Here is a 22996-nt window from a genome sequence, read left to right as displayed (position 1 = left end):
TTGGCACCTTCTGTCCTCAGCGGTGCAGACCACACACTCCGCGTTGACTGTGGCTCCTTAGCCTAAAAGGTACTTTCCTCCCAGCAGGAGAAGTACCTTGTGTTTTCTGCATGCCTGCCGGGAGTCCTCCTCAAACTTGGAGAAGGGTGTGGGGGAGAGGAAGAAAGAGGGAAAGATGAGGGAAGAAGGGGCAGGTGGAGCTGTGTGAGATCGCTGCTGTGGCAGGGGAGGGCATTGCTGTCTGCAGCCCTGATGTAGTCACAGCTCCTCAGAGGTGCTAGGGTCTGGAGTAGTCAACCTTCCTGTCCCCCTCCACACCTGAACTTCTCATCTGTGGGACTTGGTGGGGCTTAGTATGATTTTGTATTTTGGGCTTAGAGAGGTTGCCTACCGTGGCCAGTCAGACAGCCCAAGTGGGACGGTGGATCTAGCAGCTGGTGTGTCATTACCCTCCATTGTCCAGCCCCGGGGCTGCTGTTGACCCCCTGTAGCAGCTGCTTCACAAACCAACACAGAATAGGGCACCGCCTCAAAGGAACATGAGATTCGGAGGCCACACATCCAAACGCCTGGTTGCAAGGATAGAGAGAAATGTTGCCAGTTTGCAGGCAGGCACACAACCCAGGAAAAAACCAAACCCAAACAAACAAACAAACAAAAGAACCCACCCCAAATGACAGCAGGTAAAGCAGGGAGACAATCCGGGCTGCTGCACCCTTGGCAGCGGCCTCACGGGGACTCAGTCTAGGCCTCTCTGTTTGGAGGGGCGTGCTTCTTCCCTGGCCTCCGACAAGACACCCCAGCTGTTAGCCCAGACCTGGCTGCAGCCCAGAGGTCCTGGGGAAAAGATGGAAGCAAGAGAGGCAACCCTTCCCTGGGTCGGGCTCCTGCAGGTAGAGAGGAGAGGAGCCCAGAGCCGCTGGAGAAGCTCTGGAGGCCCGTGGCTTTTGCTTTGCTACTTGTTGCTGGAGGCAGTGCTGGGGCAGAGCGCCTGCTCCGTCACAGTATAGACAACAGAAAGGCCCGGGAGACAAAACGTCGCAAATGAGCTGGTCAAACATTTGTACAACTTTTCCAGCTTTTACAAAGAAACCCTTCTCTACACAATCTACACTTGGAGATGAACTTGGGAGACAAAGCCTGGAGAGTCCATTGAAACTCACACTTTAGCTTGGCCCAGACAAAGCTGCAGCTCGGAGCAGCTTGATGTGAACAAAGGAAGGCACCCTTTTTATAATTCAAGGAGAAAAGAAGAGAAAACAGCCCCACAAAGGGCCCAGAATACACATTATGGGCTTGCAATGAGGGATGAATTATTCAATGAGCCCCAATAGCTGCTGCGCCAGGAAGTTTTATGGACTCTCCAGCGTGGAAAAAGTGGCCATTTCACCTACAAAATGTTTCTAGTCTTTTGGGCCGTCTAGCTGGGCTGGCTGCTATTCAAGGGCAATTGCTACCATTTTTAAAATCAGAGTATTCTCCCCAGTGGGGGATGTGCCCTTGAAACACACACACACACACCTCGGAGGCTGAAGCCTAATTTAATTTGGGGTTGTCAAGGAAGATACAACGGCGTCTCGCCTGCGCCTCTGGCTCTCTTTCCGGATGAACCCTGCAGGGTTACGCTGGCCCAGGGAAAAGGAACGAGTGAGATGTCATCTGAAGTCTGCAAACCCCCCAAAATGACCCCCGCGTTGCCCTGGCATCAAACGTCGCAGGCTGCCCCGTTTGCAGACTGGGGTGAATGTTGGTCCAGAGCGCCCGGACTGGGATGGGGTGAGGGGAAGGAGAAGGCTTACGCAGGAGGGACTCGGGGGTGTTGCGGCCACTGCGACTGCGGCGAGCTCTCGCCGGCTGTGCCAGCTGGTGGGCACGGCCGAGGCTGTTGAACCTGGCTTTCCGGGGAGATCTTCATTATCCCACGGTGTGCTTACCCTAGCCACTGTGAGCTAGGCACTCTGAAAGAGGTTAGAACCGCCTGCGTTCTCAGATCCAGGACTCTGCGGTTTCTGTCGGAGGGCTTCCTTAACCTCCCGGAGTGTTCCCTGTTTCTCTTGTCCCGTCGGAGAGCAGCGCAGCGTGCCACCCCAGTGCGTCCCAGCGTGTCCTGGGCACTGTGCGAAAGAAGAAATTTGGGCAGCGCCAAGAACACCCCCGTTTCCCAACTCTCGCATTAAGATCGGAGCAAGAGCAGGCGCAGCTGGAGAAGCCAAGACCGGCAGAGGCATCGGGGGCGGTGGGCATAGCCTGCTCCGCGGCTGCTCAATGGGCGCCTCTGTTCCTCCCCCGGCGCGGCGGAGAGGGCCCGCGGGCGCCGCCACAATGGTCTAGGGCCCCTCTTCTGCGCCCAGCGCCAAAGCTACGCGCCGCGCCGCCCCCTCCCTCGCGCTCCGACCGGCCCGAAGCTTAGCTCTCCGGGCTGCAGCCGACTCAATCGCCTTCTTTATGTCCTTCTCACTTTCATCTCTACACAGCCCGCCTCCCCCTTCTTCTCTTCTCTCCTTTTTTTTTCTCCTTGGCCCGAGGCTCACATTAGTGAAATTTCTGCAACACCCCCCCACCTCCATTTTTTTTTTCTTATTTTAAAGAAAGCCCTTAACACAAAAGCGGTGGCTAATCAATAGAAACTGCTCCTTCCTCGTCATCTCCTCCTCTTTCTCCTCCTCCTTCTCCTCCAACAGCGTGACGCTTTTCCTGTTTGTGAGTTTTGGGAAACATTTTTGCTTTGTGCCGTAATGGAATTAGAAGACAGATGAGGACTGTAAATGGACACGCGGCTGCAAGGCTCTCGCTTAAACATTTAGACGCAACGTAACAATTACTGACTTGTTGGAGCGGCTTTGAAGTGGCACTTTGGGAGTGCAAGGGGAGCGAGGCCAGATTGCCAAATTGATGTTTTGATTGCAATTGGAGATACACTTTCATAGGACTTTACCCCCGTTTAAAATCAGAAGAGAGCGTGGGAGGTTTGCAACAATTTCTAATTCAGCCAAGAGACCTCAAGTACGGGGTCTCTCGGGGGCTTTCCATTTCTTTGATTTCTCTCGCTGCCAATCTGACGGTTGTGGAAAAGAGTGCCCTCTTTATTATTATTATTATTATTATTATTATTATCATTATTTGAGAAAGCAGAGATGGCGAAAGTTTTTCTTGAGTCTCCATGTGGCTTGTCAGTTGGTGTGAAGTTTTCCAGAATTCACGAGAGCAAGCGACTTCAGCGTTTTGTGTGGACATAGGATAAAGCAGTTAAAAGCGGCGAAAAAGTTTTCAGTCTTTAGAGCGCTCCTTTAACCGCAGAGGCGTTTTATCACGGAGGGGGCGCTGCCACGGAGGGGAACTCAGAGACCTTTCTCCCCCTTCCCCCAAATTAAGGGAAGGGCATATTTGCATTGGGTTGGGGAGGGCAGCACAGGCCCGACTTTCCCACAGATTAAAATAACAGGATATGGGATCACAGGCTTGTGGCCTCAGAACCCTTATTAGAGTGGACAGCCCAGCCCATTCTCCAGATCCACTTATTTTTAGGGTCAGGAGTTGGACCTCAACTTCATCTCTTTTTTAAATTTCCTTTCCCTGATCTTTGCAACACCCCTCAAGGAAATGTCACTTTTTTTTTTTTTTTTTGAAGGATCGGAAAAATCGCAGCTTGAACTACAGGTCTATGCTGCACGTCTTTTGCTTGGCGTAGCTGTGGTGTTTTTCCTGCTGCACCAATTTGAAAGGAGACAGAGTAGTTCTGCTTGGAGCTTTTTCTTTTTAGCTTGTGTGGTTGACTGCTGCAGAAGTACCTTCTAACCTTATTGGAAACATGCAGATATTCTAATTAATGCTTGAAATCGTATGTTTATTTTGGGGTTTGATTTGATTGTTGATAGTCCCTGAACAGGAGGTAGGGGCATCAAGTGTGTAATAATTACTGAAGGGTCATTTAAGAGTCCCCAGGGCTGAGCAATAAAACCCACCCGGGCGGTGAGGCGGAACCGGCAAGTGCAAGCACCTCGGGTGGAATATGCTGAAATCAATCACGTGGATGGCAGCGCTGCCTGTGAACCAGGCTGCTTCACCACATAGACGCAGGAAAAGGCAGAAATCATCGCTGCTTATCAGAGAAACATTGAAGTCGTCCGTGAATAAAAGCAAGTTACAAGTTAGAGCAGCGGCAACAAACCCAGGGGGAGGGTGTTCCGCCCGCAAGGAGAAAAGAAAGTTGAAATTCAGTGGGTTCCTAAGAGCAGCTGCTTGTTTATGCAGGTAAATAAAGATTAAAGAACCATTAGGAATTTGCATTTATAACTACCAAGACACTAAAAGGCAATTAAGCAGCCAGTTTAATGCCTTATCTCACTGGCTGCTCTGTCGTTGTTTTACAACTAGGAATTAAAATCTGAAAAGGAAGTTTTCAGCAGCTCTGGCCAAATATTGATTAAGTAGCTGTTTGTTGATGCCATTGTTACGCATTAAAAGGCCGGGAGTGCGGGCCCCTCAGTGGCCATCTTCCATTGTGAGGGCTTCTTAACCACTGAGATCAAAGCAGAATCATTTCAATTTATCTGTCTTGGAAAATCCTCCTTTTCCTCTGAAAGCTCTCAGGAGGACTTTTCAGAAATAGGAACTGGAACCAGTTACATGTTGTAGGCTTGTACGGAAGACTCACGGGGTGTTTTTAATTATCCCGATAGTGATTTCTTGTTTAGAACCGAGGCTAAGATGGTGAATTTATCATCAAACCAATTCTTGTGTTCAGAGGGAGAGCATGGAAGCAGCTACTCCCTTCCTTGTTAAATTTCGCAGTACAGAAGTTCTATTTACACTCGCCTCCCAAAGTGGGAGTGACGGGAAAAGAAAATTCAGATTTTTATGTAAAACTTAATGGGGAGTAATTAAATGCACAGGGATTTTGCAGTTATATTGAGTACATCTTTCTGCCTATGTTTCCATATTTTGTTTTGGTAGATGGCTGGATGATTTTGCCTGTAGATTTTTAAATTCTATACTGTAGGAATGTTGTGTGCGTAGAATATGCATTATTAGAATATATTTGTAAGTGGGTCACCTAGAATTATTTTGGCACTGAACCATATCCAATTGCACAAAATAAAGGTTTGTTGTATGGATTGTACTTTCTAGAGTCAGAAGTTTTCTAGGCAATAGCACAGCCTTTATTCATGCTCAACTATGAAGTACTGGGAAAAATATTTCTCTAAATCATCTCAGGGCTATTTCTATTGGCTGTTGAGTTTTAGATGAATTATTAAATTGTTGCTTGTTTTATGTTGGTTTGTGTAAGAGCACAATACATTAGCATAAACTTATTTTCTTTTATTTGGAAAGAAAAACTTTCCTGCAGGAGCCTTTTGGAAGTACTCTCTGTGCTTGATTGATAAATTTCAAAGAAGTCACTCTTAGGTTCTGAAATTTATGCCAGCTTTAGCCTTTGGATATTTAATTATTGAATGTAGATTTTTTCATGTGTGAAGTTTTTTTTAAATTCCCTTCTCTGTGCACATTTCCGTATGAAAGAATTGTATTCATAGAGTTTATTTTATTTTTTACTCTTTCTTGTTTGCCTTTGAGCAAGATTGATCTTGACAACACGTAGCAGAATTATTAGTGGATGCTTTCCAACATATTCTAATAACGCAATTAATTAATAATCTATCCATGCTTAAATACTCTCAGATTAAAAATGCTTAGCGCCAGTCATTAGCACGTAGAACAACCACCTGAAATGGATTAAGTTGAAAGTTAGAAGTCAACTCAGACCTGTTATGATTCTTCTGTCTTGGATCCAGAATAACATGAGAGAAGTTTTCTTGTTGTTGTTTATTTTACATGTATATATGTAGATTTCATACACACTCGTAGTTGAAGTGACTTTGCCCTCTTGGGTTTTAGGTTGTCTAGTCAGGCACTGCCAGGTGACAAGCAGAATCCAGCTCCAATTGGAACTTGTTCTTAGCATCAAGATAAAATTGTTGCTTCTAGAACTGACTGCCTGGCTGGGGAGCTGTGATCCTGAAGGGAGTAGAGAAAAGTGAAAGGGAGTTTTAGATGTTAGCATTCTCCTTGAAGATGAACACCAGAGTAGAAACAGAATTGCCCCGTGGCCATCCCCTGTCTTGTTAGGAAAGATGTGTTTGTCCCTTTCACATCAATCTGTAGCAAAGTAAGACACAGCTCAGTTTTTAGCTCTGTCTGCAGTGTGGCACCAAGCACTGAGCATTTTTGCTGCAATCTGCACACTTGTTCTCATCTAATGAAGCTTCTCCTATAATAACAATGTTCTGAAAAATGTAAAATGGATTGGTTTCTAGTTTTTAGTTGGAATGTGCATAGTTACCAAAATTCTCAGTATTGTTGTAAAACCTTGCTCAAGGGAGATGAGATGAATTGGAAGGGCCATTATGCAAAGTAGATATTAAAATTGTGGATTTGGAGTGTTTGAGAAATAACAGGTTTTAAGGAGTTTTGCCTTTATGTTCTGCTTTTCATTCTTCCTTTCTGATAGAAAAAAATCACTAACATAATTTCTGTTATAGAAGTGATTATCTTTTTAAATACATTTTCTCCAAGGATAGTGATATAAAATTTATAATTGGTTGTATATTTCCTCTAGAGAAAGTATATGATAAAGCCAGGGTTGTAGTATTACATTTTTCCTACAGTGTTTTAATAAAACAAAAACAAAATACCTCCTCTTTGGGGTAAATCAACTTGATCAAAGTAGTCTAAATTTTTATGTTCTCTTCTGTGATTGAAAAATAATCTTTCCTATTAAATATCTTTGGTGTTATGCTGTTAAACAGCAGAAGTAAGTTAGGATACAATAAAGAAAGGAAAATGTATTTCTCTGCATTGCAACATGGAATTAATTACTTTAACTTGTGCACTTTCACAGCAAGTATTAATATGGTCACATACACATCTGTGGTTTTCGCAGAAAGTCAACATTTGAATTTTGTGATTTTTAAAATAGGTTTCAAGATACACTAAAGTACAGCTATACTATCCCTCTTAACTGTGCAAGTACTATTCTAGATATAACTTATCAAGTTACCAAGCATTTATAGGTTCTATTTTTTTAACATTTTATTTTAAAAGAATTATAGATTCATTTTTTCCCTCAAATGTATCATTTAAAGTTTTCCCAGTATCCAACTCTGTTATCCTGCTTAGGAAGTCTTGGCCAAAGGGCCATATGCACAAGCATATCTCTCTTAAATTAAACTAAATAAAATATTTGACCAAATGCATTTTTTTTTTAAGTATGAAAAGCAGTAAGTGTATTTTTTTCTGAATTCCCACTTGGCCATTTTTCCCACTGAGGGTCACTAAAGCATTTAATGTTTCTTGTCTGATTTAAACATATTGTCAAGTATTTGTTTACGTCTTTTCTTGCCTTATAAGAGGGCATCCGTAAGGGCATCCAAGGAAATGGTGGCTTGCTCTTGCGTCACCAATTTTACACTGAAATGGAGGCTAAGCACATTTCAGGTGTGACCTGTTGAACTTCAGCATCTGGAAGATGGCATGTCACATCAACTCTTTGGAGTTCCGTGAGAACAGCATGGGAAGATGCATGTTAGGTGCAAATTACAGTCATCACAAACTCAAGTTGTAGGAGGAAAAAAAAAGTGGACATGAAGAAAGTGACCAACCTACACATTAGCAGATGGGCTTTGCCCAAAGGCAGATAAAAGCTTAATTCAGGGCTTAGAAGAAACAATAAAGACCAAACACACACACACACACTCTCCACTTTCACTATACCAAAGCACTCTTTATAAGCAATTGTTAATGTGGAAGACGTCATCAATTTAAGAGAAATGAAAAGTCTACGTTTGGAAAACCACTCAAAGAAGTGTCAGAAGAGATTTCTCGAGAACTTTTCCTTCCAGCTCGTCACAGTTACTCTCCTCTCTTAGATTAATTTGGATTTTCAGAACTGCGCCAAATGGAACTTTTCTTTGCTTTTTTTCCACAGGTTCTTTTCGCTGAATTAGAGATGGATAAACAAGTTGCTTTCTGGAAATGGGTCTCATACATACGTTTTTACTCCTGAAACTACTGCTGACTTTCATTTTGTTGTAACTGTTTTTAGCGCAGTCGCTCATCGTGTCTCCCCGTCAGTTTTCTTTGCTGTTCTTAAACTTCCTCCCCTTTGCGCGTGTGAGAGGACGTGCATCCTCTTTCTTTGTGCGTGACTCTCCTTAATTCCTCCTCCTTTAACATTGCAGCTTAGTCTTTACAAGGAAATTTTCTAAAGTGTTGTTCTTTAAACCGGAGGATACATTTCAAGGGCCTTTCTATCACGTTTCCCTCTGTTTAGTCCCAAAGATTGGTGGCTCCCGTGTTGTGCAATATGAGAATAAAAAAAGAGAGTAGCAGCCTGGCTTCCAGGGCCGCTGGGGGCCCAAGAGCTCCTGTCCCCCCACCCCCTCCTCCCCGCGCCATGTTTCGTCCATTTGGAGCAGCTTGACAGCGCAGCCACTGGCTGCAAGCGAAGTTGTTTTCTTATCCCCGCCTGCACTGGTCTGACCTGTCTTCGAAATAGGTCAGGCTGGGGCACAGCCAGTTTATGCAGCTGTTGCGGCTTAGGCGTCGCAGCAGGCAGCCGGGGTTCCTTGGCCGGCAGGCCCCCAGTGAACTGATAAAAATTCACTGGCGAGCTGTGGAGCCTTCCTTCTGGACAGTACTGGCCCCCTGAAGGCTTTGAGATGCAAGAAGTCTCCTGGATTATGTGGGCCAACTCTTAGCCTCCAAAGAGAAATGTTCTTTTATTCTTAGAGTTGAATTTCCCTCTACCTGCACACTCACATGGAATACATGTGTTTTCAGATTTTATTTTTAAATGGTCATATTTATTTCGGATGAGGTAAAACATTCACTTAATACAAAATTCAAAAGCTATCAGGGTCTTCAAAAAGTTCATGAACATTAGTATGAAGAGAAGTGTACTTGAATTTCAGATATGTTTGTAGCAAAATACACTTATTTCTATTTTTCTGTTAACCTTTTGAAATATCCCTTTGAAAATGGATTACAATGAGTCCTAGTTCTGCGCCCAAATTATTAATACCTTGTCTGTGTTCCCAGAGACTCTTTGTATGGATGATTGTGTTGTTCTCTCATTTAAAGATCATCCCTCTAGTTTCCGCAGAAGCAGTAGCCTGCCCTATGAATTATATAACTTGTGTTTATTTTTTCCCCCACTTTGGAGTAAACCTCAACAATTACTCAACATCAATGCCTGATGTTTTTCTTCAACCTTGTTTATATAGCTGCATAGTATTCCACACTGTATAGGCCAATGATGAATTTTAAACACTATTTAGATTGTTGCCAATCTGACAGCACCATATGGCATGTGTGTGGTGTGTGAGTTTATTTGTAAAATAAGGGAATGGCATTTGTGAGCTGTTGGCTTTGGTGGAATTTGGGCTCTGCATTGGGAGCAAATGGTGGGGTTGTTCTTAAGAAGTCTAGCATAAGGGTTTGCTTGCCTGTGAAGCAGCACAGGAGTGGAAAAAACGAAACCCTTTCCTCTGTCACTATCCATCAGAACACAGGTTTTGAAATCACTGCTTAGAGTTGTTCTATTAACTTTGACTACCTTCTGGAAATTCCGCTGCTGTTCTATTCTGTCTCCAAACGAAGCACTCTAATTTCAAGGAAATTGTTTTCAAAGTTATTTGTTGCTTTTGGATTTGTTTGTTTACGATTTCATTTCACTCACATCAAAAATCGCCTCTGTGTGGTATCTTCTTATTTTTCCTTTGGTGCTGGCAAATTTATGGATCATTTCACCTAATTTCGAGGCACCTCATTCTGATTGTTTAGTAATAAGAGGGAAATTGTCTGCTAAGATTAACCAATTAAGACTGAACTAGTAAGGGATCAGAGTAAGAATGGTCAAAAAGTAGGCTTGTACTCAAGTTCCACACTTTTTAAAACTGCTGAACGGATGCTCTTTGGGTTTCTTGATTTTAGTAAAGGCTGATTTTTAATTTTATGAATTTTGGGGAGAAGGTATCCCTTGCTTTCTATGTACAAAGGACTTTCTATGTTTTTTCACATACCTTGCCTCCCTCAAAAGATTTTAGCCTATTTTCCCTTAAATCTGATGCTTGGGAATTCAGCTGTTGATGCTGTTGAGTACCTGGCTGCCCTGAACTGGAAGTCGGAGTGCGTGAAATGAGCCAGAAAGCGCTGTTCCAGCTACATGGCAAAAACAACCCTCCCCCACCCTCCTGAGGTGAACGCCAGTCAGTGTTAAACAGTGAAGGTTTCAAGCCATTTCCCTTTCAGAACAGGCTTTTCAGAAAACTGGAGAACAAGTTATGATTAAGAATTTATTTTTAAAAATCCAAAGATTGATTTGGACAAACAAAAACAAGTCTTCTTTGTGTACTGTTCTTGTCCCCAATTCCAGAATGTCTCAGGCAGGGAGGTGTGTTTCTTTTGTGACAGAATTTTTGTTTGTGCTGAGATGGAAGACTGGTGGGTGTATGTGGAGGTGTGTGTGTGTATGTGTATGTGGAGGTGTATGTATGTGGAGGTGTGTGTGTATGTGGAGGTGTGTGGGTGTATGTGGAGGTAGGTGTGTGTGTGTATGTGGAGGTGTGTGTATGTGGAGGTGTGTGTGTGTGTATGTGGAGGTGTGTGTGTGTATGTGGAGGTGTGTGTATGTGGAGGTGTGTGTGTGTATGTGGAGGTGTGTGTGGTGTATGTGGAGGTGTGTGTGGTGTAGGTATAGGTGTGGAGGTGTGTATGTGGAGGTGTGTGTGGGGGTGTGTGTGTGTATGTGGAGGTGTGTGTGTATGTGGAGGTGTGTGTGTGTGTATGTGGAGGGGTGTGTGTGTGTATGTGGAGGTGTGTGTGTATGTGGAGGTGTGTGTGTGTATGTGGAGGTGTGTGTGTGTGTGGAGGTGTGTGTGTGTGTGTGTGGAGGTGTGTATGTGGAGGTGTGTGTGTATGTGGAGGTGTGTGTGTATGTGGAGGTGTGTGTATGTGGAGGTGTGTGTATGTGGAGGTGTGTGTGTATGTGGAGGTGTGTGTGTGTGTATGTGGGGGTGTGTGTGTGTATGTGGAGGTGTGTGTGGAGGTGTGTGTGTGTGTATGTGGAGGTGTGTGTATGTGGAGGTGTGTGTGAGTATGTGGAGGTGTGTGTGTGTGTGGAGGTGTGTGTATGTGGAGGTGTGTGTGTATGTGGAGGTGTGTGTGTATGTGGAGGTGTGTGTATGTGGAGGTGTGTGTGTGTATGTGGAGGTGTGTGTGTATGTGGAGGTGTGTGTGTATGTGGAGGTGTGTATGTGGAGGTGTGTGTGTATGTGGAGGTGTGTGTATGTGGAGGTGTGTGTATGTGGAGGTGTGTGTGTGTGTATGTGGAGGTGTGTGTATGTGAGGTGTGTGGGTGTATGTGGAGGTGTGTGTGTATGTGGAGGTGTGTGTATGTGGAGGTGTGTGTGGGTGTATGTGGAGGTGTGTGTGTGTGTGTATGTGAGGTGTGTGGGTGTATGTGGAGGTGTGTGTGTATGTGGAGGTGTGTGTATGTGGAGGGGTGTGTATGTGGAGGTGTGTGTGGAGGTGTGTGTGGTGTAGGTATAGGTGTGGAGGTGTGTATGTGGAGGTATGTGTGGGTGTATGTGGAGGCTGTCTTCTTGGGCTCCCTGGAAACAGCTATTGAAAATCTAAAGGGAACATGAACAGGCCTGGCATTAAGGGTGTCTGTAAATAGCTGAGAAGAATTAAAACAGAAAAATCAGCTTCCAGCTTTCCCTTCCTTCCTGTCTCCCCTAGCTCTATGCGTAATTTGGGAGGAATCAGGTTGGTAATTTTGGCCTCTGATTACTACCTGCACAAGTATGCTATATTCCACATGGAAAGAAAGACTAGGGAGGGTTAATCCCAAAGAGGGGAGGTTTTGTTTGTCTTGTCAGTATGATGTTCTGCACAGAAATTTTGGTCATTTAAAGTTGCTCACAGGCCTGCAGTGGGAGAGTGAGCAGACGTTAGATTGATGATTCATCATCACATCGTTACCTATATCGGTAAAAGGAAGTGGCAAGTAGAGCCACTGTGCCCCAGGAACATGGCTTCCTGCTGGCCAGCAGAGTTTTGTTGCGAGCTGCTGCCTCACCTCCAATGTGTAAAGTTAAATTTCTTGAAATAGAAAGGGACCCATGAATTCATCTGGAGGAAATGCTGTAGTTTTTCTTTTGTGACTCCCAAGTAGATGGGGTCTCAGTGTCTGGAATTACTGGTTACTCTGAAAAATTTGAGGTCTTTCAATGTCTCACATCATTTCTGAAGGGGGTAGGAGTCCATTTCAAGAAGTTAAACAAATAAATAGCGGGCTCCTCACAGTGCTGTTGGCAGAGCAGCAATATGCCACGGCAAAAATATAACTTGGGAATCTATGCAGTGTGGAAACCTTCCAGGTGGTAGATTTACTTGGCTCTTATGCAGACGGAGCACATCTGCCACATGTGTGTGTGCAACACACATTTATCAGAAGGCAGGAGAAAAGCAACTGCTATAGTTTCCCACTAGAAGCCAATGTCTGCTTGCGGTCACTGGCTCTGCCAAGCTCTGAATACTTGTTGAATTTATGTCTAAAAGAAGAAAGCAAATGCAATCTGGGGACATCAGGTCAGACATTTCAAAGAACTGTACTTAAGCTTACAAGGGCTAAAGGAATTTCTGGGTGGAAGGCCAGTCCCCAATACATACACAGGAGACTGACTTTGGGTAGGACCAGGATGGGACCTCAAGGTTTGTTTTATTTGGGTTCAGTTTGTAGGCTTTTGTCAGTGACGTTTTTGGGCCTTGGCTTACCTGTGTCTTCTTCTAGGCTATGGAAATTTTCAACTGGTGTTTTCTGTGACATTCTGGAAGACAGAATACGTTGTTAGCTGGAATGACCATCTTGTGTTGTGAGAGGCTCACCCAGTATTCAGGGAGATCAGAGAGGTGCCACTCTAGTGAAGATCGGAGCAGATCCTCTGTACCTGGCATGCCTTTGTTGCCTTTGTCTCATGTTGTCTGTCCTTTTTAGGAAAATTAGAATCATTGCCCAAGCTTGGATTTCTAGTGAGTATATACACAATGGTCAGATAAGGAGAGACAATTTATTATAAAATGCAATTGACATAGACAACCAAATTTAGTCTAAATCTTTGTTGGCTAACCCTCATCATTTTATTGAATTACTATAATTTAATGTTACTAGTTTAAGCTAACAATTTTTCCCCTGAAATGAATCCTTTCTATTTTTTTTTTTTTTTAGAAATGAAAATCCAAATTAAATTCATTAGGAAAGACAATGACTATCTTTCACACTGAAATTTCTGGTACTTGGAAATCCTTTTGGAAGAACTTTAGGAAAAATAGAACTGTCATTCAGACTATAATTTATAGGAAATGATGTTACCAGCCCAAGTTTTAATTCTGTTTACTCAAACATTACTTTTCTTCCATGAAAAGTTTGTGGGCTGAGCTGACATACAAAGAGAGAAATGTGACTCAGGGTTGGGTCTTCTCCTTCTCTACTGAGCTCGCATGTGTTGTGTGCCTCTGTGACACACACACACACATTTGCACAGATGCAGGCAAACACACGTACACACATATGTACTTGTTATCGTGTGTGTGCTTCCATCTGGCTCTGACTCATTTGTGTGAAAACCTGTCAACTCACCTGTTAGAGATATCTGTGCTTTCCAAACAACCTCGGAAGTGATAGCTGAATGTGATCCTAGTGATGGACTTTAGGTACACACGGAAGAAAACTTTTGCTTGACGAAAGGAATGCTTTCCAAAAAATGTTTAAGAGCTCAGCATTGTGATACAGTGTGTTGAGCTACTGCTTTTTGATGTTGGTGCCCTGTATCAGAGTGCTGGTTCAAGGTTTGACTGCATCGTTTAGGATCCAGTTTCCTACATGGGAGGCTGGCCTGAGTGGGCCCCACCCACCCGTGTGCGAGATCAGGATGGAATTCCAGGACTCCAGCTTCAGGCTGACCCAGCCTTGGTCACCTTACTCTACTTTTCAAATAAATAAATCTCTTTTTATAGAGGTTTTTTTTTTTTTTTTAATTTGGAAGTCAGTTACAGAGAGAAAGGGACACACACACACACACACACACACACACAAGGATCTTCCATTTGCTGGTTCACTGTTCAAATGGCCACAGTGGCAGGACTGAGCCAGGCTGGTGCCAGAAGCTTCAGCTAGGTCTCCATTTAAGTGGCAGGGGCCCAATTGGCCAAACATTTGGACCATCTTCTTCTGCTTTCCCAGCTCATTAGTAGGGAACTAGACCAGAAGTGGAGCAGCTGAGATTTGAACTTCTTATATGATGGCTAGCCTTGTAGGTGAAGGCTTAACCTGCTATGTCACAATGTTGGCTCCCAAAATAAATAATTGTTTTAAAAATATTTATTTTTAATTTGTTTTAAAATGAGAGAGAGAGAGAGAGAGAAAGAGATAAATTCTGTTTTTCCATTTACTGATTCACTGGTTTACTTCCTAAGTGTCTGTGACAATTGAGGCTGAGCTAGGTTGAAGTCAGGAGCCTGGAACTTCATCAGGGTTTCTCGTGTAGATGCCAGGGTCTGAAACACTTGAGCTATTGTGTGCTACCTGCTAAGATATGTGCATTAGCAAGAAGATGGGTCACAAGCCAAGGAGCTTGAACTTGAGTCTTGTACTTTGTTGTAAGTCCTAGGGTTGGCTTCATTCACATACATCCCAGCATCTGCCCCAGAATAGCTTTTTGATGTCCCTCACCTCACACCCCAGTAGATTCTGTTCTCGCTGTGAGCAGACAGGATCAGTTCTTCCATGAAAGAGCTCCTTGCTGGTAAGCAAGACCAGCTAGGGCATGGTGCTTATTAAACTAGGAGGGAGGAGGCATCTTTCACCAAAGGCAGGTTTCCCCACTCCCTTTGTGCCAGGAATTATTCCACCAGTCATGTGCCAGAAATGGTTGTGTTTTTGATGTTGTGTTCCTAGTGGATCCCAGACTTGTCACTTAGAGCTTGACAGGGGGTTCATGTATATTAGGTGTCATTTATATATAGTCATGAGAGTGGATGCAAGCAGGGAACTTGTAATATTTCTTCATAGAGCTAATGATGGAACTTTCCCTCAAAGGTTCCCTTCTTGGCTCTGGGAGTGGTCCCTCATGGTAATTTAATTAGGTTTTTAAAGATACGTATTGCAAAACATTACTTCTCAAGAAAATCCCCCTACACTGGAAACGCATCAGGCCCCACAGTGTCCACCCTCGTCCTTGCTGGCCGAGGTGAGGAGTGATGGCTCACTCCTGTGGGTGCAATGTGAGTCTGGCATGGCCCTGTTGCGAGCAAGGAGATGACTCTAGAGCTCAAGCACCCCATGCGTGTGTGTCTGGGACTTCAGAGGGGCCTCGTCTTGTTTATGTGTGTGGTCATGCACATCCTGGCAAACTTATCTTCTCAACGAGCCTCTAGAAGGATCCTGGGTTGACTCCTCACAAAAGAAGCATCCACTCTTTGGATAAGGGCAGGGGACAAAACCCTTAATCTTGGGGGTAGGGAACTCTTAGTTTCCTTGGCTGTAAAGATTACATTAAACCACATTTAGGTGCTTCTTGTTGGTCTCTGAAGATGTTACTATGATCAGGGTGCTTTTCCCTTCTGAGCTTCATTCTATCCTCCCCAGAAGTGTGAGAACTCTGTATAATGTGAGGGCTATAGCTTCTCCCAGCACCAGCAGCCTGTGGAAGCTGTGGTTACAGCCTGCTATCAGTAGACCCAGGCATCTAACTACTTGAGGACAGAAGGGTTTCCAGGCAGTCAGGGAATTGGGGCAAGTCTGGGGATCCACAGACCTTTGATGTCCTTGAAGATGAGTAGCTCCTGCTTTGTCTTGACTTTGGGGAAAAGAATGCTTTCCTGTGCTGGAAGGAGAAAGAGGAAATAGTGAAGTACTCCTGAGTGTCTGCACAGTTGCACAAGTGGGCATTGGCTCATCCGTGCCGGGAATGTATGTTCTCCTGCACCCTTGTCAGAGCTCCAGATTCCAGAGAGGATGCAAAGGTCTGAGAATATTCTTTAGGAAGCTTTTCTTTTTTAAAAGATTTTATTTTTAAAAAAATTATTTATTTTTATTGGAAAAGCAGATAGACGGGGAGATGCTGATACAGAATTATCTGCTGGGTCATTCCCAAAGTGGCCACAACAGCTAGAGCTGAGCTGATCCGAAACCAGAATCCAGGAGTTTCCTCTGGGTCTCCCACACAGGTGCAGGGTCCCAAGGCTTTGGACCATTCTCCATTGCTTTCCCAGGTCACTAACAAGGAGCTGGATGGGAAGTGGAGCAACCAGGATATGAACTGGTGCCCATATGGGATCCTGGTGGATGCAAGGTGAGGATTTAGCCACTAGGCTATCAAGCTGGGCATTATTAAATTTTTTATTTGGAAACACAGATATACAGAGGGAAGGAGAGACAGAGAAAAAAATCTACCTGTTGGCTCATTCCCCATGTGGCTACAATGGCCAAAAATGAGCTGAGCTGAAGCCAGCACGGAGGAGCCTCTTCTGGTGCAGCATCCCGAGGCTTTGGGTCATCCCCACTGCTTTCCTAGGCCACAAGCAGGGAGCAAGAAAGGAAGTGGAGCAGCTGAGACATGGACCAACACCCAAATGGGATGCCTGTGGTGAGAGTTGGAGGATTAGCCAGTTGAGCCATTGCACCAGGAAGTTTTTCCTGCACATGATTTTATTGGAGATGAGCTGGGAGATTCTTCAGCACAGTGACCTCATCTCATCTCTCAAGCAGTGTGAACATGGACAGTTCCTTTTGGCGCCACAGAGAGACCTGTGAGAGTTCTGGTTGCTAGCAAAGCCAACGCTAGAAACTGGGTTCTAAGAGAGACAGGAGGTCAATGGTGTATTGACTTCAGCTATTTTCTGCGATATAGACTTCAGTGAACACCATGAAGTCTCAGACTGAGTCAGATATCAAAACTGCTTTTCTTCCTTTGTTACCGCTGAGTTAAACATGCACAGAAACACTTATTATTATTACACGTTTCTGTTTGAGTCAATAAAAACATTTCCACACAAAGCAAAGTTTGGAAGCACATTTGTGAAGTTTAAACAGGATATCATTTAAAATAAAAATTATTATTTTTTGCAAAGCTTTAAAACACTTAAGGAATCTAAGAAATAGCTCTTATTAGGTTGCAGACAATTCAAGGCCAAGTGTGGCAACCTCTCAAAAGGAGATTTTTACTAAGTTTCCTCTCCTCTCAGACCTTTTGCCATTTTATTTATGCAGAGGGAAATTATTTCAAACGTCAACATCTACCATATATTGAGGTTTTAGCTGTAAATTCTAAAAACGGACAATGATTCATTCAGAGGCTGCAATCCTAAATTGCAGGGAATACTTGATCAAGCTGATAGAGTAAACGAAATGAATTCTGAAAACTAGTTTTTTTTTGTTTGAGGACTTTTTAGAGCATATAGGATATCCAAATGACCATGTGAATACATAATTTCTCTCAAGCTTTATTCCTTTTTTTTAAACCTTCAGTAGGCTTACAGAAGCACGTATAAGCAAATACTGCTATAAAATACAGATCTGTTACAAGAGAGGACAAGTATTATGTGATGGAAACATTAGGAAAAGGAACCCCATTTTATTTATACTTTTGGAATAACATAAGGACTACTGTTTTTAATATGAAAGAATTTATTTTCCATTTTTCTTGGTGATTATCTTGTACTCAGATCAAATACATTGCAATTTTTAACTTTGAATTGTAAATTAAAATTTTTGTTTGATAAGAGTAAGTTTGTCCTTAACCTTTAGATGAAGGAAGAAATCTGATCTTCTTCTCTTTTAGGCAACATTAGAATTTTTGTTGAGTAATTCCACACCAATGAAAACAATTCGAATTATTGAGTCCCCTTTCTGTATCCACAGACAAACCTCTGGCCGATGCTGCTCATGAATTGGGTTCTCAGAGTTCTGAGGAGTTACATTTACAAGAGTTCGGGCATCAATTTATTTAATAGAATTTGAGTAGAGAGATAAGGGAATAGCTTTCAAACAGCAGGCATTTATAAGGCTTTGCCAAGGTTGGGGTGGTGAGCAGTACTGGATCAGCGTATTTGATTTCCTCAACTCATTTTTTCCCCATGTTTTCTTAGGGAAGTGCTAGTTGAGATTCGAAGAAGACTTGTTATTCTGTTTAACTATATGAAAACATTAAAACATTTTAGGGAATGCAAAAATACATATGCTTCGGGTTAAAATATTGAGGCATCACGGACATTTTAATAACATTTCCACTCTAAAGTCGCAAAGACAGACTTAAGAAAAAAACTTTCTTTATAAAGAAGGTTACATTTGCTGATTAAAGTAATCTGAACACTGTAGAAGAACGCTTGAAGTCTCCTGTGGCAAGACACAGACTGTTCCGTACTGTGAAAAGAGGTCTTTTTCATTTAAAGGCTAAATACTGCTGTGAACACTTTTCAAGTGACTGTGAATGCAAACTCATACTCATTCAAGAAACTGAAATCAACAAATGCTGAAGTTAAAGTGCGGAATGACACTATAAGACAAATACACACTTCACTGAAATGGCTTATGTTGATAAGCAATGATTAAGTCGAATGTTTTGTTATACTCCCTGGACTTGAAAGCATCCCGTTAGGATTTGGAGAAAATGAAACTGCTGCTGCTTGGAAGGAATAGGACCAGAGCAGAGAGCTTAAGCCAGACATCACTCAGACACTGAGGATTCCGTAGCCTTAACTGCACAAGTCCATTATGAAGTTGATATCTCACATTAGGTTTTGAAACGTCATTTTTCTAGGCATCAAATAAGTACCAAACTCCAAATTCAGTAGCAAAATAGATTAATATTTAGACCTTCTTTTATTGGAATCATGGGAATTTTGCATTAAAGGAAATGGATTTAAAAATTACAGCATTCTACATTTAGATGTTGTAGTTTAATTTTTATTCAATTATAATTGTAAAAGCTGCTAAACTGCCTAGAGGGAACAATGATTTTCTCAAAAGGAGAAAAAAAAAGCAACTATGTAGAGATACTGTAGCTGCAATACAGTCATATTTGCTATGCCAGGATGGCCCAGGAGCTGATCTTTGGCATTCCTTCATTTTTCTATTCTTTTGTTCACTTTACGCATAGCTTTTAAACCCTGGCTTTGCGGGAACTATTGGCATGGTCCTGGTGCAATGTGTGTGAGCAGGGAAGAGCTCCTCCAACCAGCAGGCAGAGTTTTAATTAAATACTGTCCATCCGGCCTACCTAAATAGCTGCAGAAATGGCTGTTGCCGTAAAGGTACCAATGAACTTATATTCTCTAGTGTTATCAGACCAAAAGATATTCTTGGTGGCTAAAAAAAAAAAAGCAACAAACCCACACTTCCAAATCACATGATGATTATTATTAAAGTTACGAGGAGTCCCACTGACGCCAAAGCCCTGTTCTGCGGCCCAAGACTCAGTACCACAGTTGAGAGGGACATGCAGGTTGAAGAAATTATTTTGTTTATGGACTCAGCTTCCGCGTGCTGCTGGGCTGGCTGGAGGAGAAGGAAAGCAAGGTGTAATTTTAAGCACTCACTGATTTGTTCTTATTACATAACAAAAGTCTATTTCTTTATCATGTTATCATTCAGTTAATAAAAATTAGCTACAATAACAGCATCAACTTAAAAACCCCTCAAAGTCCAGGGGATTTTCTTTCACAATGAACATGAATACTGTTCAGAAATACAAACAGTCAAAGGATAACTTTAGGTCTGAAAGAGAAACCTGGCAAGGGTAATTGAATAAGCCTGGGTCCCCTGACTGTGTCATGGTGAGGGCAGTCAACATGTCATAATTAGGTTTATTGAGGGCCATTCCAACAATCTGCTTCTATTCTTCCTGCCTTATTGTCCACAGCTAGGCAAATAGCCAAGGGACAAAAGGAATCAAGTGCTGACAAAACATGAAAGAGGAAAAAGATTTAGCTGCTTTTATCAAAGAAACTGAGAAGGACTTTGTGTAAATAAAATAAGTGACTGGCCATCCTGCATTTAGGCAATGCCGTTTTCATTAGAATTAATTCTTGACATATTGGAAGAGTTCCAAGGGAAGGATTTCTACTTCTGACAAGTTTAATTTGTAAATTAAAAACAGTTGGTTAAACATGAGCCTCCATCAACAAAACTTAACCAAAGCCATACACGGTAAAGGCCTAAGCAGGTGAAAAAGAGAATTACTTTGAAAACAAAGTCTTCCCCAAAATTATGCAAATTCTTATTGCTTCGTAGCAAATGTTACCCACTGAAGCCTACAGCAGGATGTCTGCTCCCAAAGGTTTGTTTAGAGTGCATTTTCTTCCCCTTTAATCCTCTGTAGTAACACTTATTCCATTCTTAGGCAACTTGCTGGTGCTTGGGAGAAGTGACTCCAAGATTAGCAGGGGTGCACTTTCCTTTTTCAAGGAAGGACGGGCCAACATTTGTAACTGCAGATTTCAGGGCAACATGCTCTGCTTTTTTTCCCTTCCATTAAAGGCAAGAGTTTCTCCCCAGTGTGCCTGGATTTCTAAGTGGCAGAAGCAGTGGAGGCCACTATGCAAAGTTACCACATATTCATCAGATCCCAGGTCACTGGTGTCTGGTAGGGCAGTTGCATGCATTGCAGGCGGCTTTGTGGTCCATACTTGGGGACACAGAGAGAGTGAGAACCTGCAGGACAGAGTCCCAGCCACCTCTGGATAAAGCTCTCATTTAAGTCTGGGAAGTACTTTAAGAAAACAGCTCCTTGTGGTGTTGGGAACTCCTTGTTTGTTAGATATTTTTCCACTTTGCAGGCTGTCTTGGAGCTGAATTTTGGAAGCACCTTTCTTAAGTTGCAAATGAGAAGGTGGCTGTTCAAGAGAATGCCATCGGGACTGATTTATCTCATCATACGTTGTCCTCAGTCGTCAAATACCCTTTCATTTTCTTGAGAGTCACAGGGAACCAATGACTTGAGTAGTACCGATGACTCAGGCTTCCAATTGTTTTCCTTTCCTTAATTCCTTTGCCTTATTCTTTGGCACTTGAGATTAAAGTGAGAAATAGCAACTCAAGAAAAAATATAAATACATCATATAGAGAGCGTGACGCATAGTTGCAGCAGTGGAAAGCCTTAGATGAATGCAGAATGAGAGCAAACCCTGCCCTCATCACAAGCATGCCCTTGGTACCCTCACCGGTGGTACTGTATTTGGGATTAAGTTCATCACTTGCTATTTGCATGCAATCACAGCTTTCCGTGCAAGACTGAAACACAGGGTCCAACCTGTTTCTATTTGTTTATTTCTAGTGTATTGGTAAGCTAGATTTGTCATGCCTTACAAGTTGATTCCGTTCGTGGATTTTGGTTAAGAAGTCACAGCGCGCCTGGTTGCTGCAATCTAGGTGTTTAGCAGGGATTACCATGGCTTTATGAAAGGGTTAGAGTTAAAAGACTTTGGTTTCTGTCGACTGCCTTTACGACCATGAGAAAGTCACTATTCTGAACTCTCCACTACTTGTTAATGTATGTGAATGACTATGGATCCAGGAGAAGCTGTGAACAAATATAAAACGTAATTGGCTTATAAGCAGTTGATTGCTTTTGTACTCAATGAAACATGATTGGGCAGCTGATTGATTTGCTTTTATATGTTCCTGCAGTATAGTATAACAGGGATTCCAAAAAAAAATCTGCCTGTGGTGTTAAAAGCATACCATATCCTTATAAATACTTCTTAGTATTTACAAATATTTCAGGACATTTGAAATTTGGTTGCTAGGATGATGTTTGACTGCACAGTGCTGCATATCTAGTGGAAAACTGATGTGAGAGAAACTGCCTTTAAAGGTTTGGATTGGGGCAAAATCAGTCTTTTGATTTCCATGTCGTTCTGATGCCTGTTGGCTCATGCCACAAGATTGGAAGTCCCAGCAGGCCAGGAAGGAGTTTCTCTGGAAGGAGTTAGAGATTTATGCAGTTTGGCTGCCTCTCTGACATTTATTTGCTGCCCTTCTCTCTCTCTGTTTTGGCAACTCTGAACCAGATGGACAAGCTCACGGAGCATAAGGCCAGTGAGAAGGCTGAGAAGGCAGTGAGAAGATGCTTTTGCTTTCTCTAAAGATAGCAGAGACTTTTTTTCTTCTAACACAGCAGTGGCAATTTTGTAAAAAATCAACTGAAGTGTCTGAATAAGAGCCTGTCTTCCACACCACTGACAGTGACATAAACTTGGTCTACCAAGGTGTCCAGGGAAGGGACAGAGGTCCAGTGATCAAGCTCGTTGTCCACGTGTTGTGTCAACCAAAGGTCAAACCATCCAGTTTGTAGTAGAGCGCCAAGGATGCCACTTGGGGCTTTAGCCAAGATGATTGCTCACCACAACTCAAATCCTTCCTTAGTCATTAGTCGCTCCAAAAGAAGAATGATGGTAAAGAGAAGCGAAGCTTATGGTTTCAACCTGCAGTCCTTGATGGTTTGAGCTGTGTTTTACCTTACATTGACCTTGGGAATTGTGGGCTTGATTTTCTTCCTGTTAACTACGGTGTTACTGGGGATAATGAAGATGGTAGCCACTGGAAGGTGATTTCTCCTGGACAAATATGTGATATGGTCTCAATGTATAGATGAAGAGATGGAAAATATTACTATTTAGGGCTCAAACTCAGTTCTTGGTACTGCAAAAATCAAGAAATGCATCAATGTTCCTACCTAAAGCATTCATATCTTGAGCAGAGTAACTTTTTATTTTTAAAATAAAAGCTACATTTTCCTCCTGCATTTTAAGATCAATAACATTTTTCCTCTGTGATACTCAGGGTGTAGAATTGCAGCCTGAAACTGTTTTCTTTCAGGCGCATTGCTGAACTCAGTCTTTGGCAATTCAATGTTGAAATATGGGATTAAAAATGGTG

The 22996-nt window shown here is 42.8% G+C and overlaps 1 protein-coding gene across 4 annotated transcripts in view; it reads left to right on the top strand.

Annotated features, from left to right (window-relative positions):
• PAX3 (paired box 3) overlaps positions 1–22996 on the top strand; it is a 91675-nt gene that overhangs the window by 4993 nt on the left and 63686 nt on the right. The window lies entirely within an intron of this gene.

This window comes from Ochotona curzoniae, unplaced genomic scaffold, assembly GCF_017591425.1.
Source record: "Ochotona curzoniae isolate NIBS_2020 unplaced genomic scaffold, NIBS_Ocur_1.0 contig_3643, whole genome shotgun sequence".
Taxonomy (NCBI): Eukaryota; Metazoa; Chordata; class Mammalia; order Lagomorpha; family Ochotonidae; genus Ochotona; species Ochotona curzoniae.
Note: the sequence above shows the minus strand (reverse complement) of the source record. Positions and strands in the feature narration are given on the sequence as shown.